Source organism: Cyclopterus lumpus, chromosome 17, assembly GCF_009769545.1.
Source record: "Cyclopterus lumpus isolate fCycLum1 chromosome 17, fCycLum1.pri, whole genome shotgun sequence".
NCBI lineage: Eukaryota > Metazoa > Chordata > Actinopteri > Perciformes > Cyclopteridae > Cyclopterus > Cyclopterus lumpus.
Window position 1 is genome coordinate 960,635 of NC_046982.1, and position 23,413 is coordinate 984,047.

Consider the following 23,413-nt stretch of genomic DNA (forward strand, 5'->3'; position numbering starts at 1 on the left):
CACACATTAATATACACACTGAGATCCAGTAATACTAAGACATATATACACACATATATACATAAATATACACACTGAGGTCCAGTAATACTAAGACATATACACACACATATACACACTGAGATCTAGTAATACTAAGACATATATACACACTTATATACATAAATATACACACTGAGAACCAGTAATACTAAGACATATATACACACATATATACACTGAGATCCAGTAATACTGAGACATATAAACACACATTAATATACACACTGAGATCCAGTAATACTAAGACATATATACACACATATATACATAAATATACACACTGAGATCTAGTAATACTATGACATATACACACACATATATACATAAATATACACACTGAGATCTAGTAATACTAAGACATATACACACACATATATACACTGAGATCCAGTAATACTAAGACATATACACACACATATACACACTGAGATCTAGTAATACTAAGACATATATACACACATATATACATAAACATACACACTGAGATCCAGTAATACTAAGACATTTACACACACATATATACACTGAGATCAAGTAATACTAAGACATATACACACACATATACACACTGATATCTAGTAATACTAAGACATATACACACACAAATACACACTGAGATCTAGTAATACTAAGACATATATACACACATATATACATAAATATACACACTGAGATCCAGTAATACTAAGACATATATACACACATATATACACTGAGATCCAGTAATACTAAGACATATATACACACATATATACATAAATATACACACTGAGGTCCAGTAATACTAAGACATATACACACACATATATACATAAATATACACACTGAGATCTAGTAATACTAAGACATATACACACACATATATACATAAATATACACACTGAGATCTAGTAATACTAAGACATATACACACACATATATACATAAATATACACACTGAGATCTAGTAATACTACGACATATACACACACATATATACACTGAGATCTAGTAATACTAAGACATATATACACACATATATACACTGAGATCCAGTAATACTAAGACATATACACACACATATACACACTGAGATCCAGTAATACTAAGACATATATACACACATATACACACTGAGGTCCAGTAATACTAAGACATATACACACATATATACACTGAGATCCAGTAATACTAAGACATATATACACACATATATACATAAATATACACACTGAGGTCCAGTAATACTAAGACATATACACACATATACATGAATATACACACTGAGGTCCAGTAATACTAAGACATATACACACATATATACACTGAGATCCAGTAATACTAAGACATATATACACACATATATACATAAATATACACACTGAGGTCCAGTAATACTAAGACATATACACACATATACATGAATATACACACTGAGGTCCAGTAATACTAAGACATATATACACACATATATACACTGAGATCCAGTAATACTAAGACATATATACACACATATATACACTGAGATCCAGTAATACTAAGACATATATACACACATATATACACTGAGATCCAGTAATACTAAGACATATATACACACATATATACATAAATATACACACTGAGGTCCAGTAATACTAAGACATATACACACACATATACACACTGAGATCTAGTAATACTAAGACATATATACACACTTATATACATAAATATACACACTGAGATCCAGTAATACTAAGACATATATACACACATATATACACTGAGATCCAGTAATACTGAGACATATATACACACATTAATATACACACTGAGATCCAGTAATACTAAGACATATATACACACATATATACATAAATATACACACTGAGGTCCAGTAATACTAAGACATATACACACACATATATACATAAATATACACACTGAGATCTAGTAATACTAAGACATATATACACACATATATACATAAATATACACACTGAGATCTAGTAATACTATGACATATACATACACATATATACATATATATACACACTGAGATCTAGTAATACTACGACATATACACACACATATATACATAAATATACACACTGAGATCTAGTAATACTATGACATATACATACACATATATACATATATATACACACTGAGATCTAGTAATACTAAGACATATACACACACATATATACACTGAGATCCAGTAATACTAAGACATATACACACACATATACACACTGAGATCTAGTAATACTAAGACATTTATACACACATATATACATAAATATACACACTGAGATCCAGTAATACTCAGACATTTACACACACATATATACACTGAGATCCAGTAATACTAAGACATATACACACACATATACACACTGATATCTAGTAATACTAAGACATATACACACACAAATACACACTGAGATCTAGTAATACTAAGACATAAATACACACATATATACATAAATATACACACTGAGATCCAGTAATACTAAGACATATATACACACATATATACACTGAGATCCAGTAATACTAAGACATATATACACACATATATACATAAATATACACACTGAGATCCAGTAATACTAAGACATATATACACACATATATACACTGAGATCCAGTAATACTAAGACATATATACACAAATATATACATTAATATACACACTGAGGTCCAGTAATACTAAGACATATACACACACATATATACATAAATATACACACTGAGATCTAGTAATACTAAGACATATACACACACATATATACATAAATATACACACTGAGATCCAGTAATACTAAGACATATACACACACATATACACACTGAGATCTAGTAATACTAAGACATATATACACACATATATACATAAATATACACACTGAGATCTAGTAATACTAAGATATATATACACACATATATACATAAATATACACACTGAGATCTAGTAATACTATGACATATACACACACATATATACATAAATATACACACTGAGATCTAGTAATACTAAGACATATACACACACATATATACACTGAGATCCAGTAATACTAAGACATATACACACACATATACACACTGAGATCTAGTAATACTAAGACATATATACACACATATATACATAAACATACACACTGAGATCCAGTAATACTAAGACATTTACACACACATATATACACTGAGATCAAGTAATACTAAGACATATACACACACATATACACACTGATATCTAGTAATACTAAGACATATACACACACAAATACACACTGAGATCTAGTAATACTAAGACATATATACACACATATATACATAAATATACACACTGAGATCCAGTAATACTAAGACATATATACACACATATATACACTGAGATCCAGTAATACTAAGACATATATACACACATATATACATAAATATACACACTGAGATCCAGTAATACTAAGACATATACACACACATATATACATAAATATACACACTGAGATCTAGTAATACTAAGACATATACACACACATATATACATAAATATACACACTGAGATCTAGTAATACTAAGACATATACACACACATATATACATAAATATACACACTGAGATCTAGTAATACTACGACATATACACACACATATATACACTGAGATCTAGTAATACTAAGACATATATACACACATATATACACTGAGATCCAGTAATACTAAGACATATACACACACATATACACACTGAGATCCAGTAATACTAAGACATATATACACACATATACACACTGAGGTCCAGTAATACTAAGACATATACACACATATATACACTGAGATCCTGTAATACTAAGACATATATACACACATATATACATAAATATACACACTGAGGTCCAGTAATACTAAGACATATACACACATATACATGAATATACACACTGAGGTCCAGTAATACTAAGACATATACACACATATATACACTGAGATCCAGTAATACTAAGACATATATACACACATATATACATAAATATACACACTGAGGTCCAGTAATACTAAGACATATACACACATATACATGAATATACACACTGAGGTCCAGTAATACTAAGACATATATACACACATATATACACTGAGATCCAGTAATACTAAGACATATATACACACATATATACACTGAGATCCAGTAATACTAAGACATATATACACACATATATACACTGAGATCCAGTAATACTAAGACATATATACACACATATATACATAAATATACACACTGAGGTCCAGTAATACTAAGACATATACACACACATATACACACTGAGATCTAGTAATACTAAGACATATATACACACTTATATACATAAATATACACACTGAGATCCAGTAATACTAAGACATATATACACACATATATACACTGAGATCCAGTAATACTGAGACATATATACACACATTAATATACACACTGAGATCCAGTAATACTAAGACATATATACACACATATATACATAAATATACACACTGAGGTCCAGTAATACTAAGACATATACACACACATATATACATAAATATACACACTGAGATCTAGTAATACTAAGACATATATACACACATATATACATAAATATACACACTGAGATCTAGTAATACTATGACATATACATACACATATATACATATATATACACACTGAGATCTAGTAATACTACGACATATACACACACATATATACATAAATATACACACTGAGATCTAGTAATACTATGACATATACATACACATATATACATATATATACACACTGAGATCTAGTAATACTAAGACATATACACACACATATATACACTGAGATCCAGTAATACTAAGACATATACACACACATATACACACTGAGATCTAGTAATACTAAGACATATATACACACATATATACATAAATATACACACTGAGATCCAGTAATACTCAGACATTTACACACACATATATACACTGAGATCCAGTAATACTAAGACATATACACACACATATACACACTGATATCTAGTAATACTAAGACATATACACACACAAATACACACTGAGATCTAGTAATACTAAGACATAAATACACACATATATACATAAATATACACACTGAGATCCAGTAATACTAAGACATATATACACACATATATACACTGAGATCCAGTAATACTAAGACATATATACACACATATATACATAAATATACACACTGAGATCCAGTAATACTAAGACATATATACACACATATATACACTGAGATCCAGTAATACTAAGACATATATACACAAATATTTACATTAATATACACACTGAGGTCCAGTAATACTAAGACATATACACACACATATATACATAAATATACACACTGAGATCTAGTAATACTAAGACATATACACACACATATATACATAAATATACACACTGAGATCTAGTAATACTACGACATATACACACACATATATGCACTGAGATCTAGTAATACTAAGACATATATACAAACATATATACACACATATATACACTGAGATCCAGTAATACTAAGACATTTACACACACATATATACACTGAGATCAAGTAATACTAAGACATATACACACACATATACACACTGATATCTAGTAATACTAAGACATATACACACACAAATACACACTGAGATCTAGTAATACTAAGACATATATACACACATATATACATAAATATACACACTGAGATCCAGTAATACTAAGACATATATACACACATATATACACTGAGATCCAGTAATACTAAGACATATATACACACATATATACATAAATATACACACTGAGGTCCAGTAATAATAAGACATATACACACACATATATACATAAATATACACACTGAGATCTAGTAATACTAAGACATATACACACACATATATACATAAATATACACACTGAGATCTAGTAATACTAAGACATATACACACACATATATACATAAATATACACACTGAGATCTAGTAATACTACGACATATACACACACATATATACACTGAGATCTAGTAATACTAAGACATATATACACACATATATACACTGAGATCCAGTAATACTAAGACATATACACACACATATACACACTGAGATCCAGTAATACTAAGACATATATACACACATATACACACTGAGGTCCAGTAATACTAAGACATATACACACATATATACACTGAGATCCTGTAATACTAAGACATATATACACACATATATACATAAATATACACACTGAGGTCCAGTAATACTAAGACATATACACACATATACATGAATATACACACTGAGGTCCAGTAATACTAAGACATATACACACATATATACACTGAGATCCAGTAATACTAAGACATATATACACACATATATACATAAATATACACACTGAGGTCCAGTAATACTAAGACATATACACACATATACATGAATATACACACTGAGGTCCAGTAATACTAAGACATATATACACACATATATACACTGAGATCCAGTAATACTAAGACATATATACACACATATATACACACTGAGATCCAGTAATACTAAGACATATATACACACATATATACACTGAGATCCAGTAATACTAAGACATATATACACACATATATACATAAATATACACACTGAGGTCCAGTAATACTAAGACATATACACACACATATACACACTGAGATCTAGTAATACTAAGACATATATACACACTTATATACATAAATATACACACTGAGATCCAGTAATACTAAGACATATATACACACATATATACACTGAGATCCAGTAATACTGAGACATATATACACACATTAATATACACACTGAGATCCAGTAATACTAAGACATATATACACACATATATACATAAATATACACACTGAGGTCCAGTAATACTAAGACATATACACACACATATATACATAAATATACACACTGAGATCTAGTAATACTAAGATATATATACACACATATATACATAAATATACACACTGAGATCTAGTAATACTATGACATATACATACACATATATACATATATATACACACTGAGATCTAGTAATACTACGACATATACACACACATATATACATAAATATACACACTGAGATCTAGTAATACTAAGACATATACACACACATATATACACTGAGATCCAGTAATACTAAGACATATACACACACATATACACACTGAGATCTAGTAATACTAAGACATATACACACACATATATACATAAATATACACACTGAGATCCAGTAATACTAAGACATTTACACACACATATATACACTGAGATCCAGTAATACTAAGACATATACACACACATATACACACTGATATCTAGTAATACTAAGACATATACACACACAAATACACACTGAGATCTAGTAATACTAAGACATAAATACACACATATATACATAAATATACACACTGAGATCCAGTAATACTAAGACATATATACACACATATATACACTGAGATCCAGTAATACTAAGACATATATACACACATATATACATAAATATACACACTGAGATCCAGTAATACTAAGACATATATACACACATATATACACTGAGATCCAGTAATACTAAGACATATATACACAAATATATACATAAATATACACACTGAGGTCCAGTAATACTAAGACATATACACACACATATATACATAAATATACACACTGAGATCTAGTAATACTAAGACATATACACACACATATATACATAAATATACACACTGAGATCTAGTAATACTACGACATATACACACACATATATGCACTGAGATCTAGTAATACTAAGACATATATACAAACATATATACACACATATATACACTGAGATCCAGTAATACTAAGACATATACACATATATACATAAATATACACACTGAGGTCCAGTAATACTAAGACATATACACACATATATACACTGAGATCCAGTAATACTAAGACATATACACACACATATACACACTGAGATCTAGTAATACTAAGACATATACACATATATATACATAAATATACACACTGAGATCCAGTAATACTAAGACATATACACACACATATACACACTGATATCTAGTAATACTAAGACATATACATACACAAATACACACTGAGATCTAGTAATACTAAGACATATATACACACATATATACATAAATATACACACTGAGATCCAGTAATACTAAGACATATATACACACATATATACACTGAGATCTAGTAATACTAAGACATATATACACACTTATATAAATAAATATACACACTGAGATCCAGTAATACTAAGACATATATACACACATATATACACTGAGATCCAGTAATACTGAGACATTTATACACACATTAATATACACACTGAGATCCAGTAATACTAAGACATATATACACACATATATACATAAATATACACACTGAGGTCCAGTAATACTAAGACATATACACACACATATATACATAAATATACAAACTGAGATCTAGTAATACTAAGATATATATACACACATATATACATAAATATACACACTGAGATCTAGTAATACTATGACATATACATACACATATATACATATATATACACACTGAGATCTAGTAATACTACGACATATACACACACATATATACATAAATATACACACTGAGATCTAGTAATACTAAGACATATACACACACATATATACACTGAGATCCAGTAATACTAAGACATATACACACACATATACACACTGAGATCTAGTAATACTAAGACATTTATACACACATATATACATAAATATACACACTGAGATCCAGTAATACTAAGACATTTACACACACATATATACACTGAGATCCAGTAATACTAAGACATATACACACACATATACACACTGAGATCTAGTAATACTAAGACATATACACACACAAATACACACTGAGATCTAGTAATACTAAGACATAAATACACACATATATACATAAATATACACACTGAGATCCAGTAATACTAAGACATATATACACACATATATACACTGAGATCCAGTAATACTAAGACATATATACACACATATATACATAAATATACACACTGAGATCCAGTAATACTAAGACATATATACACACATATATACACTGAGATCCAGTAATACTAAGACATATATACACACATATATACATAAATATACACACTGAGGTCCAGTAATACTAAGACATATACACACACATATATACATAAATATACACACTGAGATCTAGTAATACTAAGACATATACACACACATATATACATAAATATACACACTGAGATCTAGTAATACTACGACATATACACACACATATATGCACTGAGATCTAGTAATACTAAGACATATATACAAACATATATACACACATATATACACTGAGATCCAGTAATACTAAGACATATACACATATATACATAAATATACACACTGAGGTCCAGTAATACTAAGACATATACACACATATATACACTGAGATCCAGTAATACTAAGACATATACACACACATATACACACTGAGATCTAGTAATACTAAGACATATACACATATATATACATAAATATACACACTGAGATCCAGTAATAATAAGACATTTACACACACATATATACGCTGAGATCCAGTAATACTAAGACATATACACACACATATACACACTGATATCTAGTAATACTAAGACATATACACACACAAATACACACTGAGATCTAGTAATACTAAGACATATACACACACATATACACACTGAGGTCCAGTAATACTAAGACATATACACACATATATAAACTGAGATCCAGTAATACTAAGACATGTATACACACATATATACATAAATATACACACTGAGGTCCAGTAATACTAAGACATATACACACATATACATGAATATACACACTGAGGTCCAGTAATACTAAGACATATACACACATATATACACTGAGATCCAGTAATACTAAGACATATATACACACATATATACATAAATATACACACTGAGGTCCAGTAATACTAAGACATATACACACATATACATGAATATACACACTGAGGTCCAGTAATACTAAGACATATATACACACATATATACACTGAGATCCAGTAATACTAAGACATATATACACACATATATACACTGAGATCCAGTAATACTAAGACATATATACACACATATATACACTGAGATCCAGTAATACTAAGACATATATACACACATATATACATAAATATACACACTGAGGTCCAGTAATACTAAGACATATACACACACATATACACACTGAGATCTAGTAATACTAAGACATATATACACACTTATATACATAAATATACACACTGAGATCCAGTAATACTAAGACATATATACACACATATATACACTGAGATCCAGTAATACTGAGACATATAAACACACATTAATATACACACTGAGATCCAGTAATACTAAGACATATATACACACATATATACATAAATATACACACTGAGATCTAGTAATACTATGACATATACACACACATATATACATAAATATACACACTGAGATCTAGTAATACTAAGACATATACACACACATATATACACTGAGATCCAGTAATACTAAGACATATACACACACATATACACACTGAGATCTAGTAATACTAAGACATATATACACACATATATACATAAATATACACACTGAGATCTAGTAATACTAAGATATATATACACACATATATACATAAATATACACACTGAGATCTAGTAATACTATGACATATACACACACATATATACATAAATATACACACTGAGATCTAGTAATACTAAGACATATACACACACATATATACACTGAGATCCAGTAATACTAAGACATATACACACACATATATACACTGAGATCCAGTAATACTAAGACATATACACACACATATACACACTGAGATCTAGTAATACTAAGACATATATACACACATATATACATAAATATACACACTGAGATCCAGTAATACTAAGACATTTACACACACATATATACACTGAGATCCAGTAATACTAAGACATATACACACACATATACACACTGATATCTAGTAATACTAAGACATATACACACACAAATACACACTGAGATCTAGTAATACTAAGACATATATACACACATATATACATAAATATACACACTGAGATCCAGTAATACTAAGACATATATACACACATATATACACTGAGATCCAGTAATACTAAGACATATATACACACATATATACATAAATATACACACTGAGGTCCAGTAATAATAAGACATATACACACACATATATACATAAATATACACACTGAGATCTAGTAATACTAAGACATATACACACACATATATACATAAATATACACACTGAGATCTAGTAATACTAAGACATATACACACACATATATACATAAATATACACACTGAGATCTAGTAATACTACGACATATACACACACATATATACACTGAGATCTAGTAATACTAAGACATATATACACACATATATACACACATATATACACTGAGATCCAGTAATACTAAGACATATACACATATATACATAAATATACACACTGAGGTCCAGTAATACTAAGACATATACACACACATATATACACTGAGATCCAGTAATACTAAGACATATATACACACATATACACACTGAGATCCAGTAATACTAAGACATATACACACACATATATACACTGAGATCCAGTAATACTAAGACATATATACACACATATACACACTGAGGTCCAGTAATACTAAGACATATACTCACACATATACACACTGTGGTCCAGTAATACTAAGACATATACACACACATATATACACTGAGATCTAGTAATACTAAGACATATATACACACATATACACACTGAGGTCCAGTAATACTAAGACATATACACACACATATATACACTGAGATCTAGTAATACTAAGACATATACACACACATATATACATAAATATACACACTGAGATCTAGAAATACTAAGACATATATACACACATATATACATAAATATACACACTGAGATTTAGTAATACTACAACATATACACACACATATATACATAAATATACACACTGAGATCTAGTAATACTAAGACATATACACACACATATATACACTGAGATCCAGTAATACTAAGACGTATACACACACATATACACACTGAGGTCCAGTAATACTAAGACATATACACACACATATATACACTGAGATCCAGTATTACTAAGACATATATACACACATATATACATAAAAATACACACTGAGATTTAGTAATACTACAACATATATACACACATATATACATAAATATACACACTGAGATCTAGTAATACTAAGACATATACACACACATATATACACTGAGATCCAGTATTACTAAGACATATATACACACATATATACACTGAGATCCAGTAATACTAAGACATATACACACACATATATACACAGAGATCCAGTAATACTAAGACATATATACACACATATACACACTGAGGTCCAGTAATACTAAGACATATACACACATATATACATAAATATACACACTGAGATCCAGTAATACTAAGACATATATACACACATATACACACTGAGGTCCAGTAATACTAAGACATATACACACATATATACACTGAGATCCAGTAATACTAAGACATATATACACACATATATACATAAATATACACACTGAGGTCCAGTAATACTAAGACATATACACACATATACATGAATATACACACTGAGGTCCAGTAATACTAAGACATATATACACATATATACACTGAGATCCAGTAATACTAAGACATATATACACACATATATACATAAATATACACACTGAGGTCCAGTAATACTAAGACATATACACACATATACATGAATATACACACTGAGGTCCAGTAATACTAAGACATATATACACACATATATACACTGAGATCCAGTAATACTAAGACATATATACACACATATATACACTGAGATCCAGTAATACTAAGACATATATACACACATATATACACTGAGATCCAGCAATACTAAGACATATATACACACATATATACATAAATATACACACTGAGGTCCAGTAATACTAAGACATATACACACATATACATAAATATACACACTGAGGTCCAGTAATAATAGGATCAGTTGTATATACATACACTGAGATCCAGTAATACTAAGACATATACACACACATATATACATAAATATACACACTGAGATCTAGTAATACTGTGACATATATACACACATTTATACATAAATATACACACTGAGATCCATTACATTACATTACATTACATGTCATTTAGCTGACGCTTTTATCCAAAGCGACTTACAATAAGTGCATTAAACCATGAGTCCAAACTCAGAACAACAAGAATTAAGCAAGTACAATTTCTTCAATAACGTTAAACTACAGAATACTATCCGTAAGTGCCATTTAAGTGCTACTAAAGTGCTGAACAACAAAGTGCTATCGGTAAGGGACATTTAAGTGCTACTACGGCTCTACCCTCCCTATTCAAGGTATAGTCGAAAAAGATGTGTTTTTAGTTTGCGACGGAAGATGTAGAGACTTTCTGCTGTCCTGATGTCAATGGGGAGCTCGTTCCACCAATGAGGAGCCAGCACAGCAAACAGTCGTGATTTAGCTCGAAGTGAAAGAGCTACAAGCCGATTGGCAGAAGCTGAGCGAAGTGAACGGGCTGGGCTGTACGGTTTGACCATGTCCTGGATGTAGACCGGACCCGATCTGTTCGCAGCACGGTACGCAAGTACCAATGTTTTGAAGCGGATGCGGGCGGCCACCGGTAACCAGTGAAGGTCGCGGAGGAGCGGAGTAGTGTGGGTAAATTTCGGGAGGTTGAAGACCAGTCGAGCAGCTGCATTCTGGATGAGCTGTAGAGGTCGAATGGCATTAGCAGGTAGACCTGCCAGGAGGGAGTTGCAATAGTCCAGCCGTGAGATGACCAGAGCCTGGACCAGAACCTGTGCCGCCTTCTGAGTGAGAAGGGGTCGTATTCTCCTGATGTTGTACAGCATGTATCTACAGGAGCGTGTTGTCATGGTGATGTTGGCAGTCAGGGAGAGTTGACTGTCGAGCGTCACTCCGAGGTTCCTGGCAGTCGGAGTCGGAGCCAGCACTGAGTTGTTGAAGTTAATAGACAGGTCGTGGGTGGGAGAGCCTTTTCCTGGAAGGAGGAGAAGTTCAGTCTTGTCCGGGTTAATTTTCAGGTGGTGAGCGGACATCCACTGAGAGATGTCAGTCAGACATCCACTGAGAGATGTCAGACAGACATCCGCTGAGAGATGTCAGACAGACATCCACTGAGAGATGTCGGTCAGACATCCACTGAGAGATGTCGGTCAGACATCCACTGAGAGATGTCAGTCAGACAGGCAGAGATTCGTGCTGCTACCTGTGTTTTAGATTGGGGAAACGAGAGGATCAGTTGGGTGTCGTCAGCGTAGCTGTGGTAGGTGAAGCCATGCGAGCGAATGACAGCCAAGAGAGTTGGTGTACAGAGAGAAGAGAAGAGGACCAAGGACTGAACCCTGAGGGACCCCAGTAGTCAGAGGACAAGGCTCAGACACAGATCCTCTCCAGGTTACCCGGTAAGAGCGGTCGGTGAGGTAGGATGAGAAGAGTGAGAGCGCGGTGCCAGAGATACCAGGTCCTGGAGGGAGGACATGAGGATCTGGTGGTTCACTGTGTCAAAGGCAGCGGAAAGGTCTAGAAGGATAAGGACAGAGGAGAGAGAGGCTGCTCTAGCAGTGTGAAGCTGCTCAGAGACAGCAAGGAGGGCAGTCTCTGTTGAGTGGCCTGTCTTGAATCCAGACTGGTGGGGGTCTAGAAGGTTGTTACAGTGAAGAAAGGAGGAGACTTGGTTAAAGATAGCTCGCTCTAGAGTTTTGGAAAGGAAGGGGAGGAGAGAGACAGGTCTGTAGTTGTTGACTTCAGGTCTGTAGTTATTGACTTCAGATGGGTCGAGAGTGGGTTTCTTCAGGAGAGGGTTGACTCCGCCTCCTTCAGAGAGTTAGGGAAACAGCCGGTTGAGAGGGAGGTGTTAATAAGATGGGTGAGAAAGGGAAGAAGGTCCGGAGCAATAGACTGGAGAATGTGAGACGGGATGGGGTCAAGGGGGCAGGTGGTTGGGCGGGCAGAGGTTACCAAGGTAAGAACTTGATTAGGAGACAGGGGGATAAAAGAGGAAAACAAGGGGGAAGAAGGTGAAGTTACTGGAGGTGTAGTTATGGAAGATGGATTAGTAAATGAAGAGCGTATGTCGTCTATCTTTTTTGTAAAGTAAAGTAGATCCAGTAATACTAAGACATATACACACACATATATACATAAATATACACACTGAGATCCAGTAATACTAAGACATATATACACACATATATACACTGAGATCCAGTAATACTAAGACATATATACACACATATATACATAAATATACACACTGAGATCTAGTAATACTAAGACAAATATACACACATATATACATAAATATACACACTGAGATCCAGTAATACTAAGACATATATACACACATATATACATAAATATACACACTGAGATCCAGTAATACTAAGACTTATATACACACATATATACACTGAGATCCAGTAATACTAAGACTTATATACACACATATATACATAAATATACACACTGAGATCTAGTAATACTAAGACATATACACACATATATACATAAATATATACACTGAGGTCCAGTAATACTAAGACATATACACACATATATACATAAATATACACACTGAGGTCCAGTAATACTAAGACATATATACACACATATATACACTGAGATCCAGTAATACTAAGACATATACACACACATGTATACATAAATATACACACTGAGATCTATATACAGAGGCAGAACTTCAGTCTGTAATGGCCTTTTTACCTGCAACCATGAGTATCTTGAATAGATACAAGTCCCCATCATGTACATCATTCTCTGTGTGCATACACAGATACATCAGTTTATGATTCATTTGAAATTTGTATCCCAGAATATCTTGTGTTATCCTATGGACTATTCCCCAAAACCCTATTATTTTGTGACAATTCCAGAATATATGTGCATGGTTGGCTTCAGATGACCCACAATTTCTCCAACATGACTTTCTTGTTTCAGAATAATTATTTGATATTTTAGGTGTGATAAAGAACCGTATTCGATTTTTCCAGAAAAACTCTCTCCAGGCTCGTGAACAGGTTGTTGTCTTGTGTTTTTCCCACATGTTATCCCATTCATTTTCAGATATTTCCATATAAAATTCTCTTTCCCATTTTTCTTTTATATACCCTGTTGCGTTTTTGTGTAGTTATAGTCCTAACCCGGTTCCCTTTATATGCATCAATCATTACTTGTACCACCTTGTTCACTTCTAGAGAGCTCCTGTTCAATCCGTTTCCCATAATAATCCCGTACCTGTAAATATTTGTAAAATTCCCGCCAATCCAGGTCATATTTTGTTTTCAAGTCTTAAACTCCTTATCCTCCTTTTTCCCCCAGTGTGCATCATGCCGTAATGCCCTTCTCCCCCCACCGCGCCCAGCTGGTTTAAAACTGCTATCAAAAGCCACCCATTTCAATAAATGTGCGTTCTTCTCCGCCTTATTATGTAATTTGAACCATAATTCCAAGGTAAATTTTGTGATCGAATCCATTTGATTTCTAACCTACTTAAATGTTTTTTTATCTCCTATTATACTCTGTATCGGACACATTCCAAATGATTTTTCCATTTCTTTCGATTTTGCTTCATAGTCCAGTTTACACATATCTCAGCTGGGCCGCGTGGAAGTATTCTTTCAGGTTCGGCAGGCTCAGGCCCCCCTTCTCCCTCTTTAGCTGGAGAGTTCTGAATCTCACTCTTGGCCTCTCCCCCCCCCCCAAATGAATCTGGATATCATCCTGTCCCATGCTATGAATTGTGTTTGAGGTAACTGTATTGGTAATGCTTGAAACAAATACAAAAGTCTGGGTAATACATTCATTCTTATTAATTCAATCCTTGAGCTAAAATCCAATGTTAGGGTGGTCCATCTATGTATATCTTTTAATAATTCTCGGTTAATCCTATCATAATTTGCCCTATATAGTCCTGATAAATTCCTAGTAACTTCTACCCCTAAATAGTTAATTTTCTTTAGATTCCAATTTAAATTGTATTTTTCCCTGATCTCCTTTGGTGGTGTATAATTGATAGTGAGCACTTGGGTTTTAGTTATGTTTATCTTATATCCTGATAGCTGTCCATATGCGTTCAAGAGGTCTAACAATTCAGGCAACGATTCACAAGGCCGTTCAAGGAATGCAATGACGTCATCTGCGAAGAGGCCGACCTTATGTTCCACTCCGTGTCACCCCTTGTATTCGCCTATTGTCGCGTATGGCTTGGGCCAGTGGTTCAATAAAGTCTGCGAACAGCATCCCTGTCTGGTTGATCTCTGTAGCTCGAATTTGTTAGATAGGCTTCCATTTATTTTGATTCTAGCTGTAGGCCGTTGATATAAAGTCTGAATAATCTGTATTGATTTATCGTTGAATCCAAACTTCTCTAACACTGTGAACACTGCTCACCAGAATCGTGTTTCTTTTCTGTTTGTTTGCCTGATCTATGATGTGCAGAGTCCTCCTAATGTTATCGTGCGTCTGTCGCCCGCTCACAAATCCTGTTTGGTCCTCGTCAATCAAATCCCGTGTAAAGTCGTGTAGTCGTCTAGCAATAATAGATGTATATACTTTGTAGTCCACATTTAGTAATGATATTGGTCGATTATTTCCGCATAATTCCCTATCTTTCCCTGGTTTAGGTATGACCGTTATTATTGCTTCTGTCCATGTTGGTGGCAATTTGCCTTTTTGTAATGTCCAATCAAACGATTTAACTAACAGCGGAGTCAGTTCGTCTTTGAATGTTTTATACCATTCCGCCGGATATCCATCACTCCCCGGAGATTTCCCATTTTTCAATCTGTTTATTGCCCCCACTACCTCGTCTATTGAAATATCCCTTGTTAGGGTATCATTCTGTGTCTGTCCTATCTTTGGTAGGTCTAGTGTGTTTAAAAAGGAATTCATCTCCTCTCTTTGTGCAGACTTTGGCTGTGTATATAACTCCTCATAATATCTCTGGAATGTTTTTTCTATATCTTCTGGCTCTGTTATGTTCGTAAGGGGGTCCCTAATTTTATGGATTTGATTAGTTGCGAGTGGCTTACGGGTCCGTCTTGCCAATAATTTAGTGGCTCTCGGGCCTATCTCATAATAACTTTGCTTACAGAACAGAATCTTCCGCTCCATCTCCTCTATTAGATGTTTATCTATCTCTAGTTTTATGTGTTTCATTTTCTTTTGTGTGTCCAGGCCCGCCGAATTCTGACTTCCAATTCTCAGTTTTTCTGTATTTTTCGTATACGTTTCTAATTTCATTTTTTTTGCGTAGGTTGATTCCGAGATTAATCTGCCTCTCATAACTGCCTTCAAGGAGTCCCAAACCATCGTTGGCTCCACCATCCCATTGTCATTTTCCGTAACGTAGTTCTGTATTTCCGATTTGAATTTGTCCTTCCTTTGTTCATTATTCAGTAGACCCACATTCAATCTCCAATTAGTTATTCTTCTTCGGTTACTGATGCCCATGACAAGGCACAAAGAGTTACGATCGGACACATCTGCATTTCCTGGATCCACAAACAAGTAATCTATTCTAGAATGTACTTTATGCACCGCTGAATAGTGTGTAAAATCCTTCTCTAGCGGGTGAAGGTACCTCCATATATCGACCAGTCCCATCTCCTCCAATAATGTATTTACGTATTTTGATATTTGTATTTTTGATTTTTTGAGGCTCGTAGTGTCCATGTTATAATTTAAAACTACATTCAAATCCCCCCCACAAATTAGGATCCCTTCTGTTTCAGCTGCGATAACATCGAATAGCAATCTAAAAAAATGTTTATCACAGTCTGGGGGCGCATACACATTCACCAGAGTAACCTTCACATTGTCAAGCTTCCCTTTCATAATAATATATCTTCCCTCCCTATCCCTTATCTCTTTTTCGTATTTGAATTGCATCTGATTTGTTATCATAATCGTCACACCCCTTCTGGGACCTCCCTTAAAAGAACTACTGTACAGATTTCTATAACCGTATCTCTTTAACTTGTCATGTTCTACTTTGTTAAGGTGAGTCTCCTGCAGATATATAATTTGGGCTCCGTCCTTCTTTAATTTCGTCATAACTTTGTCTCTCTTCTTGGGGGTATTCAGTCCATTAACGTTAAGTGACACCAGTCTAACAGTCGTACCCATCTAGTCCTAAGTCAATAACCCTATTAAGCGACCTGAATAACAGTAGGTTGAATACACAAGGAACATTTACCATTGCATAACGTGCAATAAAACATAACATGAAATTATAATAAGCAATAAAACAAAATACAACCTTCTTCCAAAAGGGGGGAAGTCGTCTCCCCCAAGTCCCGTTGGTAGGTTGAGGGGGAATCCTTCCTCTCAGAAAGGGCCCCTCGCTAGACCTGAACTCCAACCCATTCTGTAGGGCTCCTCTCAGTCTAGATATGTCCAACTCTGTGGTTTCAGTCTCTCTCACTCGGCTTCAGTTACCTTGTATTTAGCAGAGGTCCGTTGACATGCCTCATAGTCCATCCAGCTGGGTTCCGTGTCCCTTAAAACATCCTTCAGGACAGCATCAGACTCATTTCCCTCTTTGAAAGCCCTTCAGCTTCTCCCTGGCAGCAGCCGCCGCCGTCCTCCCCGTCTTGCTTCGGGTCACCTGTTGTCATTCTGCCCGGTCTTGTATCTTTTCCCTCTCTGCGGTCGCGGCGCTTTCTCCCGCACTTCCTTGTCAGCATTTTATTCAATTTTCTTCCTTTTTTATCACCTCTGACTTGGTTTTATTTGTATATACGACCTCTTTATGTATTCCCTTCTATATTATATTGGATTTATTTATTTAAATTATGATTTTTGAGGGTTTATCGTTGCCGAGTTGAGAGAGCTCAAAACTACGTGACTGCTCACTCCGCCATCTTCACGCCGACCCCCCATTTTATGCTATTATTAAATGTAACTTGGATAAGAGTATACAAATGTACAATGGACTCTGAATAAAACGCTTGTCTGGGAGATGATGAAAGAAACGTATCGATAAAGTGTTAAAATAGGTGTGTGGCGTTCAGGTTCTTGGTGTTCTTACCATGCTCCTGGTTGGAGTGACTGTAACTGGGCTGCCAGGGTTGCAGTCAGGTGTGGAGGCCAATCGGGGAGTCTGGTCCTGCGACTGTGGCTCAGCGTTCGTCCTTCAACCAGAGGATCAGCGGTTCGATCCCCGGCTCTGCTGGCCCATGTCGATGTGTCCTTGCCAAGACACTTAACCCCAAAATTGGCCCTGTCGTGTTCTATCGTGTATTAATGTGTGTGAATGTTAGTTAGTCCTAATGTGCAGGTGGCTCCTCCCATCAATGTGTGAATGGTTAAGAAAAAAAGAAAAGAAATGTACACTTGTATTGATTTTTTTCATCTTCGTAACATTTCAAAAATCAGGCACATCTTGTCTCAAAAAGATGCAGAAAAGCTGGTTCACACGTTTGTTACTTCCAGACTAGATTACTGCAACTCCTTATTATCAGGCTGCTCTAATAAGTCTCTTAAATCCCTCCAGTTGATCCAGAATGCTGCAGCTCGTGTACTCACAAAAACTAAGAAAAGAGATCACATGACTCCTGTATTAGCTGCTCTACACTGGCTCCCTGTAAAATCAAGAATCACATTTAAAATTCTTCTCCTCACCTACAAAGCCTTGATTGGTGATGCACCATCATATCTTAAGGAGCTTGTAGTACCATATTGCCCCACTAGAGAGCTGCGCTCACTAAATGCGGGGCTACTTGTGGTTCCTAGAGTCCTAAAAAGTAGGATGGGAGCAAGAGCCTTCAGTTATCAAGCTCCTCTTTTATGGAACCAGCTTCCACTTTCAGTCCTGGAGGCAGACACAGTCACCTCATTTAAGAATTTAAGTTATACTTTGCAGCAGTAAAGTTCTCAGAATGCATGTTTAAGCTGACATTTGAATCCACCAGTCTTCCACTAAATATCAGCGTGGAACAGGAAGTGGGTCTGGAGGAGATGAACTCATTGAGGAGATGACCTCATCTTTAAGAGGGCCGGTTTACTCATAGCAGCTTGGAATGGGACAGCGGTGAACTTTGTGTCAAGAAAATTGTCGTTAAACCTTTTGGACGGAATCCCTCAGTCTGAAGAGAAAGTCCCGGCCTTTTTTCTGAAAAATATCCACGGTCGGAATAGTCAAACATATATGTTTGAATTGTGCCATGAATTACACATAAGATGTTTGGTTGTATGTGTACAGCTTGTAAAGCCCTGTGAGGCACATTTATGATTTTGGGCTATACAAAATGAATTGAATTGTATAGAACAGCGGTCCCGGCCCGTGGGTCCTTTGGTACCGAGCCGCACAGAAAGAATGAATGAAAATGATTAATTATCAAGGTCTGAAGATGTTTTATTTTGAAAAATGACAGGATATTTCTGTCTGTGCGTTTTTGGATAGGGGAGCATAAGGGAAAAGGCCCAATGAGGAGACAGAAGAAGAAGAGCTGACCATTACTTTACAGATCTGGAGCAAGCAGTTCTCTTGGGAAGCGGGCATAAATATTATGTCAATTTTAATTCCCAGCAAACAGGAGTTGCAACAGACCCAAATGCCACACCAACGCTGCTGCGTGCTCTGTAACTTCATTTTTACTGCCATCTAGTGAGCAGCTATCATTTTTTTTATTGTCAACTCGGCCTTTTCCACTTTCAACAGATATTCCGTTTACTGAGAAAAACATTTGTCATGAAATGAATATTGGTCATAAACCTAAAACAGGGAAATACACAGTATATCCACATTGGCCCACAGAACACCATTTATCAGGTTTCAGCCCTAATTTGCAAGATACATCTGGGCTTTATTGGTCCATATCAGTCTAATTACTACAGCATTCTTCAGAAATATATCTTGTCCACTTGCATAATGATCCATTCATCCATAACAGCTTATCCTATTTGTGGGGGCTGGACTTGCATGATAATCATTACCATAATTTCATAGATTTAAAGGAGCACTCATCGTACAAAAGAATTTTTATGCTACGTTCACACCAAAAGCATTGTGAATATTCGCAACGCTTTACTGGTGTGAGTTTACTCGCCCGACTAGTTCAACTAATTCGCTTCATTGGTGCCTTAGAGGGGGCGTGGCTTATCTCTGTGGCTTTACTCCATAGAAACAGTAATCATTTCCGCCATCCACCATGAAAGAAATAACCACTAGTTCTGGCAAAGAAATAGCTTATTGTGGCTGCAATTAACCTGTTTTGCACTGGATATCTTTTCAAGATAATAACAATAACCTGTGAAAAACTAAACTAAACAAGTTCAAATATTTGGCAATAAAGAGTTTTACAATGCTTACATTTTCAAAACAATAACGTGCAACCTGGACAAAACTAAATTAGTGCAGATATGTGTGTCATGTTTTATCAGTATTAGTGGATGCAATGAGCCTGCTTTCTCAATGTTGAGCTCTTGTTTTGAAGGGCAACAGCTGAAAAGCCGATCTCAATCCATGCTTAATGTTGAGCTTATATACTGTATATCTATATATACATGTATATGTATATATATATATACATATATATATATATATATATATATATATATATATAAATATATATATATACACGTAACGTAAACATGTACACGAAGATACTGATATTGTAACATGTTTTATGTCTGTGTACTATGAACTTGAAGTTCTCAATAAAGGTCTTTCTGCATGTCCTCCTGTGCCCCACTAGAGGGGCGCGCCCCACCTTTTGAGAACCACTGGGTTAGAATTTGCACTCAAGCATTCTTGAAATATAGTTCAAATTGTGAGATATCCATATAGAACTGTGACTTAACTACTTCTAGGTGTATCAGTATTACATTTGAACAGTAATAGAAATCCACTCCGCACATCCTCTTCCCCTCAAAGCCCCCAAAGGAGACAAAGAACGGTCCTCAAAGGCAAACAGCATATGAATCATGACTGTGTGCCCACTTCACACTCAGGAAAGAGTTTCATGAGTTTCACCATCTCTTCATCGTGGTTAGTGAGCCCAAACGGTTTGGGAACACAGTTCTCAAGTCAGAAATGATCCCTGACAGTCTT

General features: G+C 34.4%; 1 non-coding gene across 1 annotated transcript; it reads right to left on the bottom strand.

Moving 5' to 3' along the window:
• Positions 1-23,206: 23,206 nt before the first annotated feature.
• Positions 23,207-23,413, bottom strand: LOC117747126. The gene has a single exon (XR_004611378.1). It is a non-coding gene; the product is annotated as a small nucleolar RNA U3 (small nucleolar RNA).